Source organism: Saccoglossus kowalevskii, chromosome 17 (genome assembly GCF_978046115.1).
Source record: "Saccoglossus kowalevskii chromosome 17, keSacKowa6.1, whole genome shotgun sequence".
NCBI lineage: Eukaryota > Metazoa > Hemichordata > Enteropneusta > Harrimaniidae > Saccoglossus > Saccoglossus kowalevskii.
Genome location: NC_140657.1, coordinates 5,008,907 through 5,025,040, shown reverse-complemented (window position 1 = coordinate 5,025,040; position 16,134 = coordinate 5,008,907). Strand labels below are relative to the sequence as shown.

The window sequence follows — 16,134 nt, the reverse complement described above, 5'->3', positions numbered from 1 at the left end:
TCTCGCATGGGTAATGTGCGAGATTTCTGCGCTTTTAGCGACTCACAGAAATAACGTCATATTGAACTCTTAATTGACAGCACCAAAATCTTTTTGCATTGGCCGGGTGGCATGCGAGAATTCTACCACTGAACCACCAATGCGATATGTTGTTGTTCCATCACGGACATTTCAGGAAATATTGAATTTTATGTGACATAATGCAGATTAAGTTAGTGTCAGTACTCGATAATGTAGATTCCATATATATACAAATAATCTAGTCAGTTGTTTCCACATGAAATTTACATACGTCTCGCATGGGCAATGTGCGAGATTTCCGCGCTTTTAGTAACACACAGAAATGACGTCATATTGAACTATTAATTGACAGCACCAAAATCTTTTCGCATTGGCCGGGTGGCGGGCGAGAATTCTACCACTGAACCACCAATGCGATATGTTGTGGTTCCATCACGGACATTTAAGGAAATATTGAATTTTATGTAACATAATGCAGATTAAGTTAATATCAGTACTCGATAATGTAGATTCCATATATATACAAATAATCTAGTCAGTTGTTTCCACCTGAAATTTACATACGTCTCTCATGGGCAATGTGCGAGATTTCCGCGTTTTTAGTGACACACAGGAATGACGTCATATTAAACTATTAATTGACAGCACCAAAATCATTTTGCATTGGCCGGGAATCTACCACTGAACCACCAATGCGCTATGTTGTTGTTCCATCACGGACATTTCAGGAAGCATTGAATTTTATGTGACATAATGCAGATTAAGTTAGTATCAGTACTCGATAATGTAGATTCCATATATATACAAATAATCTAGTCAGTTGTTTCCACATGAAATTTACATACGTCTCGCATGGGCAATGTGCGAGATTTCCGCGCTTTTAGTAACACACAGAAATGACGTCATATTGAACTATTAATTGACAGCAGCAAAATCTTTTTGCATTGGCCGGGTGGCGGGCGAGAATTCTACCACTGAACCACCAATGCGATATGTTGTGGTTCCATCACGGACATTTCAGGAAATATTGAATTTTATGTAACATAATGCAGATTAAGTTAGTATCAGTACTCGATAATGTAGATTCCATATATATACAAATAATCTAGTCAGTTGTTTCCACATGAAATTTACATACGTCTCGCATGGGCAATGTGCGAGATTTCCGCGCTTTTAGTAACACACAGAAATGACGTCATATTGAACTATTAATTGACAGCAGCAAAATCTTTTTGCATTGGCCGGGTGGCGGGCGAGAATTCTACCACTGAACCACCAATGCGATATGTTGTGGTTCCATCACGGACATTTCAGGAAATATTGAATTTTATGTAACATAATGCAGATTAAGTTAGTATCAGTACTCGATAATGTAGATTCCATATATATACAAATAATCTATTCAGTTGTTTCCACCTGAAATTTACATACGTCTCGCATGGGCAATGTGCGAGATTTCCGCGTTTTTAGTGACACACAGAAATGACGTCATATTGAACTATTAATTGACAGCACCAAAATCATTTTGCATTGGCCGGGAATCGAACCCGGGCCTCCCGCGTGGCAGGCGAGAATTCTACCACTGAACCACCTATGCAATATGTTGTTGTTCCTTCACGGACATTTCATGAAATATTTAATTTTATGTGACATAATGCAGATTAAGTTAGTATCAGTACTCGATATTGTAGATTCCATATTTATACAAATAATCTATTCAGTTGTTTCCACCTGAAATTTACATACGTCTCGCATGGGCAATGTGCGAGATTTCCGCGTTTTTAGTGACACACAGAAATGACGTCATATTGAACTATTAATTGACAGCACCAAAATCATTTTGCATTGGCCGGGAATCGAACCCGGGCCTCCCGCGTGGCAGGCGAGAATTCTACCACTGAACCACCAATGCGATATGTTGTTGTTCCGTCACGGACATTTCAGGAAATATTGAATTTTATGTAACATAATGCAGATTAAGTTAGTATCAGTACTCGATATTGTAGATTCCATATATATATACAAATAATCTAGTCAGTTGTTTCCACCTGAAATTTACATATGTCTCGCACAGACAATGTGCGAGGTTTCCGCGCTTTTAGTGACACACAGAAATAACGTCATATTGAACAATTAATTGACAGCACCAAAATCATTTTGCATTGGCCGGGAATCGAACCCGGGCCTCCCGCGTGGCAGGCGAGAATTCTACCACTGAACCACCTATGCAATATGTTGTTGTTCCTTCACGGACATTTCATGAAATATTGAATTTTATGTGACATAATGCAGATTAAGTTAGTATCAGTACTCGATAATGTAGATTCCATATATATACAAATAATCTATTCAGTTGTTTCCACCTGAAATTTACATACGTCTCGCATGGGCAATGTGCGAGATTTCCGCGTTTTTAGTGACACACAGAAATGACGTCATATTGAACAATTAATTGACAGCACCAAAATCATTTTGCATTGGCCGGGAATCGAACCCGGGCCTCCCGCGTGGCAGGCGAGAATTCTACCACTGAACCACCTATGCAATATGTTGTTGTTCCTTCACGGACATTTCATGAAATATTGAATTTTATGTGACATAATGCAGATTAAGTTAGTATCAGTACTCGATAATGTAGATTCCATATATATACAAATAATCTATTCAGTTGTTTCCACCTGAAATTTACATACGTCTCGCATGGGCAATGTGCGAGATTTCCGCGTTTTTAGTGACACACAGAAATGACGTCATATTGAACTATTAATTGACAGCACCAAAATCATTTTGCATTGGCCGGGAATCGAACCCGGGCCTCCCGCGTGGCAGGCGAGAATTCTACCACTGAACCACCTATGCAATATGTTGTTGTTCCTTCACGGACATTTCATGAAATATTGAATTTTATGTGACATAATGCAGATTAAGTTAGTATCAGTACTCGATATTGTAGATTCCATATTTATACAAATAATCTAGTCAGTTGTTTCCACCTGAAATTTACATACGTCTCGCATGGGCAATGTGCGAGATTTCCGCGCTTTTAGTGACACACAGATATAACGTCATATTGAACTATTAATTGACAGCACCAAAATCATTTTGCATTGGCCGGGAATCGAACCCGGGCCTCCCGCGTGGCAGGCGAGAATTCTACCACTGAACCACCAATGCGATATGTTGTTGTTCCGTCACGGACATTTCAGGAAATATTGAATTTTATGTAACATAATGCAGATTAAGTTAGTATCAGTACTCGATATTGTAGATTCCATATATATATACGAATAATCTAGTCAGTTGTTTCCACCTGAAATTTACATATGTCTCGCACAGACAATGTGCGAGGTTTCCGCGCTTTTAGTGACACACAGAAATAACGTCATATTGAACAATTAATTGACAGCATCAAAATCATTTTGCATTGGCCGGGAATCGAACCCGGGCCTCCCGCGTGGCAGGCGAGAATTCTACCACTGAACCACCAATGCGATATGTTGTTGTTCCATCACGGACATTTCAGGAAATATTGAATTTTATGTAACATAATGCAGATTAAGTTAGTATCAGTGCTCGATAATGTAGATTCCATATATATACAAATAATCTATTCAGTTGTTTCCACCTGAAATTTACATACGTCTCGCATGGGCAATGTGCGAGATTTCCGCGTTTTTAGTGACACACAGAAATGACGTTATATTGAACTATTAATTGACAGCACCAAAATCATTTAGCATTGGCCGGGAATCTACCACTGAACCACCAATGTGATATGTTGTTGTTCCATCACGGACATTTCAGGAAGCATTGAATTTTATGTGACATAATGCAGATTAAGTTAGTATCAGTACGTGATAATGTAGATTCCATATCTAAACAAATAATCTCGTCAGTTGTTTCCACCTGAAATTTACATATGTCTCGCACAGACAATGTGCGAGGTTTCCGCGCTTTTAGTGACACACAGAAATAACGTCATATTGAAGTATTAATTTACAGCACCAAAATCATTTTGCATTGGCCGGGAATCGAACCCGGGCCTCCCGCGTGGCAGGCGAGAATTCTACCACTGAACCACCAATGCGCTATTTTGTTGTTCTATCACGGACATTTAAGGAAATATTGAATTTTATGTGACATAATGCAGATTAAGTGAGTATCAGAACGCGATAATGTAGATTCCATATCTATACAAATAATCTAGTCAGTTGTTTCCACCTGAAATTTACATATTTGTCGCACAGGCAATGTGCGAGGTTTCCGCGCTTTTAGTGACACACAGACATAACGTCATATTGAACTGTTAATTGACAGCACCAAAATCATTTTGCATTGGCCGGGAGTCCACCACTGAACCACCAATGCGATATGTTGTTGTTCCAACACGGACATTTCAGGAAATATTGAATTTTATGTGACATAATGCAGATTAAGTTAGTATCAGCACACGATAATGTAGATTCCATATCTATACAAATAATCTATTCAGTTGTTTCCACCTGAATTTACATACGCCTTGCATGGGCAATTTGCGAGATATCCGCGCTTTTAGTGACACACAGAAATAACGTCATATTGAACTATTAATTGACAGCACCAAAATCATTTTGAATTGGCCGGGAATCGAACCCGGGCCTCCCGCCTGGCAGACGAGAATACTAGCACTGAACCACCAATGCGATATGTTGTTGTTCCTTCACGGACATTTCAGGAAATATTGAATTTTATGTGACATAATGCAGATTAAGTTAGTATCAGTACTCGATATTGTAGATTCCATATTTATACAAATAATCTAGTCAGTTGTTTCCACCTGAAATTTACATACGTCTCGCATGGGCAATGTGCGAGATTTCCGCGCTTTTAGTGACACACAGATATAACGTCATATTGAACTATTAATTGACAGCACCAAAATCATTTTGCATTGGCCGGGAATCGAACCCGGGCCTCCGGCGTGGCAGGCGAGAATTCTACCACTGAACCACCAATGCGATATGTTGTTGTTCCGTCACGGACATTTCAGGAAATATTGAATTTTATGTAACATAATGCAGATTAAGTTAGTATCAGTACTCGATATTGTAGATTCCATATATATACAAATAATCTAGTCAGTTGTTTCCACCTGAAATTTACATATGTCTCGCACAGACAATGTACGAGGTTTCCGCGCTTTTAGTGACACACAGAAATAACGTCATATTGAACAATTAATTGACAGCACCAAAATCATTTTGCTTTGGCCGGGAATCGAACCCGGGCCTCCCGCGTGGCAGGCGAGAATTCTACCACTTAACCACCAATGCGATATGTTGTTGTTCCATCACGGACATTTCAGGAAATATTGAATTTTATGTAACATAATGCAGATTAAGTTAGTATCAGTACTCGATAATGTAGATTCCATATATATACAAATAATCTATTCAGTTGTTTCCACCTGAAATTTACATACGTCTCGCATGGGCAATGTGCGAGATTTCCGCGTTTTTAGTGACACACAGAAATGACGTCATATTGAACTATTAATTGACAGCACCAAAATCATTTTGCATTGGCCGGGAATCTACCACTGAACCACCAATGTGATATGTTGTTGTTCCATCACGGACATTTCAGGAAGCATTGAATTTTATGTGACATAATGCAGATTAAGTTAGTATCCGTACTCGATAATGTAGATTCCATATCTATACAAATAATCTAGTCAGTTGTTCCCACCTGAAATTTACATATTTGTCGCACAGGCATTGTGCGAGATTTCTGCGCTTTTAGTGACACACAGAAATAACGTCATATTGAACTATTAATTGACAGCACCAAAATCATTTTGCATTGGCCGGGAATCTACCACTGAACCACCAATGCGATATGTTGTTGTTCCAACACGGACATTTCAGGAAATATTGAATTTCATGTGACATAATGCAGATTAAGTTAGTATCAGAGCGCGATAATGTAGATTCCATATCTATTCAAATAATCTCGTCAGTTGTTTCCACCTGAAATTTACATACGTCTCGCATGGGCAATGTGCGAGATTTCAGCGCTTTTAGTGACACACAGAAATAACGTCATATTGAACTATTAATTGACAGCACCAAAATCATTTTGCATTGGCCGGGAATCGAACCCGAGCCTCCCGCGTGGCAGGCGAGAATTCTACCACTGAACCACCAATGCGATATGTTGTTGTTCCATCACGGACATTTCAGGAGATATTGAATTTTATGTAACATAATGCAGATTAAGTTAGTATCAGTACTCGATAATGTAGATTCCATATATATACAAATAATCTAGTCAGTTGTTTCCACCTGAAATTTACGTACGTCTCGCATGGGCAATGTGCGAGATTTCCGCGCTATTAGTGACACACAGAAATGACGTCATATTGAACTATTAATTTACAGCACCAAAATCATTTTGCATTGGCCGGGAATCGAACCTGGCCCTCCCGCGTGGCAGGACAGAATTCTACCACTGAACCACCAATGCGATATGTTGTTGTTCCATCACGGACATTTCAGGAAATATTGAATTTTATGTAACATAATGCAGATTAAGTTAGTATCAGTACTCGATAATGTAGATTCCATATATATACAAATAATCTAGTAAGTAGTTTCCACCTGAAATTTACATACGTCTCGCATGGGCAATGTGCGAGATTTCCGCGCTTTTAGTGACACACAGAAATGACGTCATATTGAACGATTAATTGACAGCACCAAAATCATTTTGCATTGGCCGGGAATCTACCACTGAACCACCAATGCGATATGTTGTTGTCCCATCACGGACATTTCAGGAAATTTTGAATTTTATGTGACATAATGCAGATTAAGTTAGTATCAGAACGCGATAATGTAGATTCCATATCTATACAAATAATCTAGTCAGTAGTTTCCACCTGAAATTTACATACGTCTCGCATGGGCAATGTGCGAGATTTCCGCGCTTTTAGTGACACACAGAAATGACGTCATATTGAACTATTAATTGACAGCACCAAAATCATTTTGCATTGGCCGGGAATCTACCACTGAACCACCAATGCGATATGTTGTTGTTCCATCACGGACATTTCAGGAAATATTGAATTTTATGTGACATAATGAAGATTATGTTAGTATCAGTACTCGTTATTGTAGATTCCATATTTATACAAATAATCTAGTCAGTTGTTTCCACCTGAAATTTACATACGTCTCGCATGGGCAATGTGCGAGATTTCCGCGCTTTTAGTGACACACAGAAATAACGTCATATTGAACTATTAATTGACAGCACCAAAATCATTTTGCATTGGCCGGGAATCGAACCCAGGCCTCCCGCGTGGCAGGCGAGAATTCTACCACTGAACCACCAATGCGATATATTGTTGATCCATCACGGACATTTGGGGAAATATGAAATTTTATGTGACATAATGCAGATTAAGTTAGTATCAGTACTCGATAATGTAGATTCCATAATATATACAAATAATCTAGTCAGTTGTTTCCACCTGAAATTTACATACGTCTCGCATGGGCAATGTGCGAGATTTCCGCGCTTTTAGTGACACACAGAAATGACGTCATATTGAACTATTAATTGACAGCACCAAAATCATTTTGCATTGGCCGGGAATCTACCACTGAACCACCAATGCGATATGTTGTTGTTCCATCACGGACATTTCAGGAAATATTGAATTTTATGTGACATAATGCAGATTAAGTTAGTATCAGAACTCGATAATGTAGATTCCATATGTATACAATAATCTAGTCAGTTGTTTCCACCTGAAATTTACATACGCCTTGCATGGGCAATGTGCGAGATATCCGCGCTTTTAGTGACATACAGAAATAGCGTCATATTGAAGTATTAATTGACAGCACCAAAATCATTTTGCATTGGCCGGGAATCTACCACTGAACCACCAATGCGATATGTTGTTGTTCCATCACGGACATTTCAGGAAATATTGAATTTTATGTGACATAATGCAGATTAAGTTAGTATCAGAACTCGATAATGTAGATTCCATATGTATACAAATAATCTAGTCAGTTGTTTCCACCTGAAATTTACATACGCCTTGCATGGGCAATGTGCGAGATATCCGCGCTTTTAGTGACATACAGAAATAGCGTCATATTGAACTATTAATTGACAGCACCAAAATCATTTTGCATTGGCCGGGAATCGAACCCGGGCCTCCCGCGTGGCAGGCGAGAATTCTACCACTGAACCACCAATGCGATATGTTGTTGTTCCATCACGGACATTTCAGGAAATATTGAATTTTATGTAACATAATGCAGATTAAGTTAGTATCAGTGCTCGATAATGTAGATTCCATATATATACAAATAATCTATTCAGTTGTTTCCACCTGAAATTTACATACGTCTCGCATGGGCAATGTGCGAGATTTCCGCGTTTTTAGTGACACACAGAAATGACGTTATATTGAACTATTAATTGACAGCACCAAAATCATTTAGCATTGGCCGGGAATCTACCACTGAACCACCAATGTGATATGTTGTTGTTCCATCACGGACATTTCAGGAAGCATTGAATTTTATGTGACATAATGCAGATTAAGTTAGTATCAGTACGTGATAATGTAGATTCCATATCTAAACAAATAATCTCGTCAGTTGTTTCCACCTGAAATTTACATATGTCTCGCACAGACAATGTGCGAGGTTTCCGCGCTTTTAGTGACACACAGAAATAACGTCATATTGAAGTATTAATTTACAGCACCAAAATCATTTTGCATTGGCCGGGAATCGAACCCGGGCCTCCCGCGTGGCAGGCGAGAATTCTACCACTGAACCACCAATGCGCTATTTTGTTGTTCTATCACGGACATTTAAGGAAATATTGAATTTTATGTGACATAATGCAGATTAAGTGAGTATCAGAACGCGATAATGTAGATTCCATATCTATACAAATAATCTAGTCAGTTGTTTCCACCTGAAATTTACATATTTGTCGCACAGGCAATGTGCGAGGTTTCCGCGCTTTTAGTGACACACAGACATAACGTCATATTGAACTGTTAATTGACAGCACCAAAATCATTTTGCATTGGCCGGGAGTCCACCACTGAACCACCAATGCGATATGTTGTTGTTCCAACACGGACATTTCAGGAAATATTGAATTTTATGTGACATAATGCAGATTAAGTTAGTATCAGCACACGATAATGTAGATTCCATATCTATACAAATAATCTATTCAGTTGTTTCCACCTGAATTTACATACGCCTTGCATGGGCAATTTGCGAGATATCCGCGCTTTTAGTGACACACAGAAATAACGTCATATTGAACTATTAATTGACAGCACCAAAATCATTTTGAATTGGCCGGGAATCGAACCCGGGCCTCCCGCCTGGCAGACGAGAATACTAGCACTGAACCACCAATGCGATATGTTGTTGTTCCTTCACGGACATTTCAGGAAATATTGAATTTTATGTGACATAATGCAGATTAAGTTAGTATCAGTACTCGATATTGTAGATTCCATATTTATACAAATAATCTAGTCAGTTGTTTCCACCTGAAATTTACATACGTCTCGCATGGGCAATGTGCGAGATTTCCGCGCTTTTAGTGACACACAGATATAACGTCATATTGAACTATTAATTGACAGCACCAAAATCATTTTGCATTGGCCGGGAATCGAACCCGGGCCTCCGGCGTGGCAGGCGAGAATTCTACCACTGAACCACCAATGCGATATGTTGTTGTTCCGTCACGGACATTTCAGGAAATATTGAATTTTATGTAACATAATGCAGATTAAGTTAGTATCAGTACTCGATATTGTAGATTCCATATATATACAAATAATCTAGTCAGTTGTTTCCACCTGAAATTTACATATGTCTCGCACAGACAATGTACGAGGTTTCCGCGCTTTTAGTGACACACAGAAATAACGTCATATTGAACAATTAATTGACAGCACCAAAATCATTTTGCTTTGGCCGGGAATCGAACCCGGGCCTCCCGCGTGGCAGGCGAGAATTCTACCACTTAACCACCAATGCGATATGTTGTTGTTCCATCACGGACATTTCAGGAAATATTGAATTTTATGTAACATAATGCAGATTAAGTTAGTATCAGTACTCGATAATGTAGATTCCATATATATACAAATAATCTATTCAGTTGTTTCCACCTGAAATTTACATACGTCTCGCATGGGCAATGTGCGAGATTTCCGCGTTTTTAGTGACACACAGAAATGACGTCATATTGAACTATTAATTGACAGCACCAAAATCATTTTGCATTGGCCGGGAATCTACCACTGAACCACCAATGTGATATGTTGTTGTTCCATCACGGACATTTCAGGAAGCATTGAATTTTATGTGACATAATGCAGATTAAGTTAGTATCCGTACTCGATAATGTAGATTCCATATCTATACAAATAATCTAGTCAGTTGTTCCCACCTGAAATTTACATATTTGTCGCACAGGCATTGTGCGAGATTTCTGCGCTTTTAGTGACACACAGAAATAACGTCATATTGAACTATTAATTGACAGCACCAAAATCATTTTGCATTGGCCGGGAATCTACCACTGAACCACCAATGCGATATGTTGTTGTTCCAACACGGACATTTCAGGAAATATTGAATTTCATGTGACATAATGCAGATTAAGTTAGTATCAGAACGCGATAATGTAGATTCCATATCTATTCAAATAATCTCGTCAGTTGTTTCCACCTGAAATTTACATACGTCTCGCATGGGCAATGTGCGAGATTTCAGCGCTTTTAGTGACACACAGAAATAACGTCATATTGAACTATTAATTGACAGCACCAAAATCATTTTGCATTGGCCGGGAATCGAACCCGAGCCTCCCGCGTGGCAGGCGAGAATTCTACCACTGAACCACCAATGCGATATGTTGTTGTTCCATCACGGACATTTCAGGAGATATTGAATTTTATGTAACATAATGCAGATTAAGTTAGTATCAGTACTCGATAATGTAGATTCCATATATATACAAATAATCTAGTCAGTTGTTTCCACCTGAAATTTACGTACGTCTCGCATGGGCAATGTGCGAGATTTCCGCGCTATTAGTGACACACAGAAATGACGTCATATTGAACTATTAATTTACAGCACCAAAATCATTTTGCATTGGCCGGGAATCGAACCTGGCCCTCCCGCGTGGCAGGACAGAATTCTACCACTGAACCACCAATGCGATATGTTGTTGTTCCATCACGGACATTTCAGGAAATATTGAATTTTATGTAACATAATGCAGATTAAGTTAGTATCAGTACTCGATAATGTAGATTCCATATATATACAAATAATCTAGTAAGTAGTTTCCACCTGAAATTTACATACGTCTCGCATGGGCAATGTGCGAGATTTCCGCGCTTTTAGTGACACACAGAAATGACGTCATATTGAACGATTAATTGACAGCACCAAAATCATTTTGCATTGGCCGGGAATCTACCACTGAACCACCAATGCGATATGTTGTTGTCCCATCACGGACATTTCAGGAAATTTTGAATTTTATGTGACATAATGCAGATTAAGTTAGTATCAGAACGCGATAATGTAGATTCCATATCTATACAAATAATCTAGTCAGTAGTTTCCACCTGAAATTTACATACGTCTCGCATGGGCAATGTGCGAGATTTCCGCGCTTTTAGTGACACACAGAAATGACGTCATATTGAACTATTAATTGACAGCACCAAAATCATTTTGCATTGGCCGGGAATCTACCACTGAACCACCAATGCGATATGTTGTTGTTCCATCACGGACATTTCAGGAAATATTGAATTTTATGTGACATAATGAAGATTATGTTAGTATCAGTACTCGTTATTGTAGATTCCATATTTATACAAATAATCTAGTCAGTTGTTTCCACCTGAAATTTACATACGTCTCGCATGGGCAATGTGCGAGATTTCCGCGCTTTTAGTGACACACAGAAATAACGTCATATTGAACTATTAATTGACAGCACCAAAATCATTTTGCATTGGCCGGGAATCGAACCCAGGCCTCCCGCGTGGCAGGCGAGAATTCTACCACTGAACCACCAATGCGATATATTGTTGATCCATCACGGACATTTGGGGAAATATGAAATTTTATGTGACATAATGCAGATTAAGTTAGTATCAGTACTCGATAATGTAGATTCCATAATATATACAAATAATCTAGTCAGTTGTTTCCACCTGAAATTTACATACGTCTCGCATGGGCAATGTGCGAGTTTTCCGCGCTTTTAGTGACACACAGAAATGACGTCATATTGAACTATTAATTGACAGCACCAAAATCATTTTGCATTGGCCGGGAATCTACCACTGAACCACCAATGCGATATGTTGTTGTTCCATCACGGACATTTCAGGAAATATTGAATTTTATGTGACATAATGCAGATTAAGTTAGTATCAGAACTCGATAATGTAGATTCCATATGTATACAATAATCTAGTCAGTTGTTTCCACCTGAAATTTACATACGCCTTGCATGGGCAATGTGCGAGATATCCGCGCTTTTAGTGACATACAGAAATAGCGTCATATTGAAGTATTAATTGACAGCACCAAAATCATTTTGCATTGGCCGGGAATCTACCACTGAACCACCAATGCGATATGTTGTTGTTCCATCACGGACATTTCAGGAAATATTGAATTTTATGTGACATAATGCAGATTAAGTTAGTATCAGAACTCGATAATGTAGATTCCATATGTATACAAATAATCTAGTCAGTTGTTTCCACCTGAAATTTACATACGCCTTGCATGGGCAATGTGCGAGATATCCGCGCTTTTAGTGACATACAGAAATAGCGTCATATTGAACTATTAATTGACAGCACCAAAATCATTTTGCATTGGCCGGGAATCGAACCCGGGCCTCCCGCGTGGCAGGCGAGAATTCTACCACTGAACCACCAATGCGATATGTTGTTGTTCCATCACGGACATTTCAGGAAATATTGAATTTTATGTGACATAATGCAGATTAAGTTAGTATCAGTACTCGATATTGTAGATTCGATATCTATACAAATAATCTAGTCAGTTGTTTCCACCTGAAATTTACATATGTCTCGCACAGACAATGTGCGAGGTTTCCGCGCTTTTAGTGACACACAGAAATAACGTCATATTGAACTATTAATTGACAGTACCAAAATCATTTTTCATTGGCCGGGAATCGAACCCGGGCCTCCCGCGTGGCAGGCGAGAATTCTACCACTGAACCACCAATGCGATATGTTGTTGATCCATCATGGACATTTCAGAAAATATTAAATTTTATGTGACATAATGCAGATTAAGTTAGTATCAGTACTCGATTATGTAGATTCCATATATATACAAATAATCTAGTCAGGTGTTTCCACCTGAAATTTACATACGTCTCGCATGGGCAATGTGCGAGATTTCCGCGCTTTTAGTGACACACAGAAATGACGTCATATTGAACTATTAATTGACAGCACCAAAATCATTTTGCATTGGTCGGGAATCTACCACTGAACCACCAATGCGATATGTTGTTGTTCCATCACGGACATTTCAGGAAATATTGAATTTTATGTGACATAATTCAGATTAAGTTAGTATCAGTACTCGATATTGTAGATTCCATATTTATACAAATAATCTAGTCAGTTGTTTCCACCTGAAATTTACATACGTCTCGCATGGGCAATGTGCGAGATTTCCGCGCTTTTAGTGACACACAGAAATAACGTCATATTGAACTATTAATTGACAGCACCAAAATCAATTTGCATTGGCCGGGAATCGAACCCGGGCCTCCCGCGTGGCAGGCGAGAATTCTACCACTGAACCACCAATGCGATATGTTGTTGATCCATCACGGACATTTCAGGAAATATTAAATTTTATGTGACATAATGCAGATTAAGTTAGTATCAGTACTTGATAATGTAGATTCCATAATATATACAAATAATCTAGTCAGTTGTTTCCACCTGAAATTTACATACGTCTCACATGGGCAATGTGCGAGATTTCCGCGCTTTTAGTGACACACAGAAATGACGTCATATTGAACTATTAATTGACAGCACCAAAATCATTTTGCATTGGCCGGGAATCTACCACTGAACCACCAATGCGATATGTTGTTGTTCCATCACGGACATTTCAGGAAATATTGAATTTTATGTGACATAATGAAGATTATGTTAGTATCAGTACTCGTTATTGTAGATTCCATATTTATACAAATAATCTAGTCAGTTGTTTCCACCTGAAATTTACATACGTCTCGCATGGGCAATGTGCGAGATTTCCGCGCTTTTAGTGACACACAGAAATAACGTCATATTGAACTATTAATTGACAGCACCAAAATCAATTTGCATTGGCCGGGAATCGAACCCGGGCCTCCGCGTGGCAGGCGAGAATTCTACCACTGAACCACCAATGCGATATGTTGTTGTTCCATCACGGACATTTCAGGAAATTTTGAATTTTATGTAACATAATGCAGACTAAGTTAGTATCAGTACTCGATAATGTAGATTCCATAAATATATACAAATAATCTAGTCAGTTGTTTCCACCTGAAATTTACATACGTCTCGCAAAGGGCAATGTGCGCGATTTCCGCGCTTTTAGTGACACACAGAAATGACGTCATATTGAACTATTAATTGACAGCACCAAAATCATTTTGCATTGGTCGGGAATCTACCACTGAACCACCAATGCGATATGTTGTTGTTCCATCACGGACATTTCAGGAAGCATTGAATTTTATGTGACATAATGCAGATTAAGTTAGTATCAGTACTCGATATTGTAGATTCCATATCTATACAAATAATCTCGTCAGTTGTTTCCACCTGAAATTTACATACGTCTCGCATGGGCAATGTGCGAGATTTCCGCGCTTTTAGTGACACACAGAAATAACGTCATATTGAACTATTAATTGACAGCACCAAAATCAATTTGCATTGACCGGGAATCGAACACGGGCCTCCCGCGTGGCAGGCGAGAATTCTACCACTGAACCACCAATGCGATATGTTGTTGATCGATCACGGACATTTCAGGAAATATTAAATTTTATGTGACATAATGCAGATTAAGTTAGTATCAGTACTCGATAATGTAGATTCCATAATATATACAAATAATCTAGTCAGTTGTTTCCACCTGAAATTTACATACGTCTCGCATGGGCAATGTGCGAGATTTTCGCGCTTTTAGTGACACACAGAAATGACGTCATATTGAACTATTAATTGACAGCACCAAAATCATTTTGCATTGGCCGGGAATCTACCACTGAACCACCAATGCGATATGTTGTTGTTCCATCACGGACATTTCAGGAAATATTGAATTTTATGTGACATAATGCAGATTAAGTTAGTATCAGAACTCGATAATGTAGATTCCATATGTATACAAATAATCTAGTCAGTTGTTTCCACCTGAAATTTACATACGCCTTGCATGGGCAATGTGCGAGATATCCGCGCTTTTAGTGACATACAGAAATAGCGTCATATTGAAGTAATAATTGACAGCACCAAAATCATTTTGCATTGGCCGGGAATCTACCACTGAACCACCAATGCGATATGTTGTTGTTCCATCACGGACATTTCAGGAAATATTGAATTTTATGTGACATAATGCAGATTAAGTTAGTATCAGAACTCGATAATGTAGATTCCATATCTATACAAATAATCTAGTCAGTTGTTTCCACCTGAAATTTACATACGTCTCGCATGGGCAATGTGCGAGATTTCCGCGCTTTTAGTGACACACAGAAATCACGTCATATTGAACTATTAATTGACAGCACCAAAATCATTTTGCATTGGCCGGGAATCTACCACTGAACCACCAATGCGATATGTTGTTGTTCCATCACGGACATTTCAGGAAATATTGAATTTTATGTGACATAATGAAGATTAAGTTAGTATCAGTACTCGATATTGTAGATTCCATATTTATACAAATAATCTAGTCAGTTGTTTCCACCTGA

General features: G+C 38.6%; 8 non-coding genes across 8 annotated transcripts; all 8 read right to left on the bottom strand.

The window, feature by feature from the left end:
* Positions 1-1,862: 1,862 nt before the first annotated feature.
* Positions 1,863-1,933, bottom strand: TRNAG-GCC (transfer RNA glycine (anticodon GCC)). Its single transcript has one exon. It is a non-coding gene; the product is annotated as a tRNA-Gly (tRNA).
* A 1,191-nt stretch (positions 1,934-3,124) lies between these two features.
* On the bottom strand, positions 3,125-3,195 carry TRNAG-GCC (transfer RNA glycine (anticodon GCC)). Its single transcript has one exon. It is a non-coding gene; the product is annotated as a tRNA-Gly (tRNA).
* Positions 3,196-3,441: 246 nt separating this feature from the next.
* TRNAG-GCC (transfer RNA glycine (anticodon GCC)) lies at positions 3,442-3,512 on the bottom strand. The gene has a single exon. It is a non-coding gene; the product is annotated as a tRNA-Gly (tRNA).
* Positions 3,513-4,037: 525 nt separating this feature from the next.
* Positions 4,038-4,108, bottom strand: TRNAG-GCC (transfer RNA glycine (anticodon GCC)). The gene has a single exon. It is a non-coding gene; the product is annotated as a tRNA-Gly (tRNA).
* A 4,100-nt stretch (positions 4,109-8,208) lies between these two features.
* TRNAG-GCC (transfer RNA glycine (anticodon GCC)) lies at positions 8,209-8,279 on the bottom strand. Its single transcript has one exon. It is a non-coding gene; the product is annotated as a tRNA-Gly (tRNA).
* Positions 8,280-8,804: 525 nt separating this feature from the next.
* TRNAG-GCC (transfer RNA glycine (anticodon GCC)) lies at positions 8,805-8,875 on the bottom strand. The gene has a single exon. It is a non-coding gene; the product is annotated as a tRNA-Gly (tRNA).
* Positions 8,876-12,975: 4,100 nt separating this feature from the next.
* TRNAG-GCC (transfer RNA glycine (anticodon GCC)) lies at positions 12,976-13,046 on the bottom strand. Its single transcript has one exon. It is a non-coding gene; the product is annotated as a tRNA-Gly (tRNA).
* An 840-nt stretch (positions 13,047-13,886) lies between these two features.
* On the bottom strand, positions 13,887-13,957 carry TRNAG-GCC (transfer RNA glycine (anticodon GCC)). Its single transcript has one exon. It is a non-coding gene; the product is annotated as a tRNA-Gly (tRNA).
* Between the last annotated feature and the right edge of the window lie 2,177 nt (positions 13,958-16,134).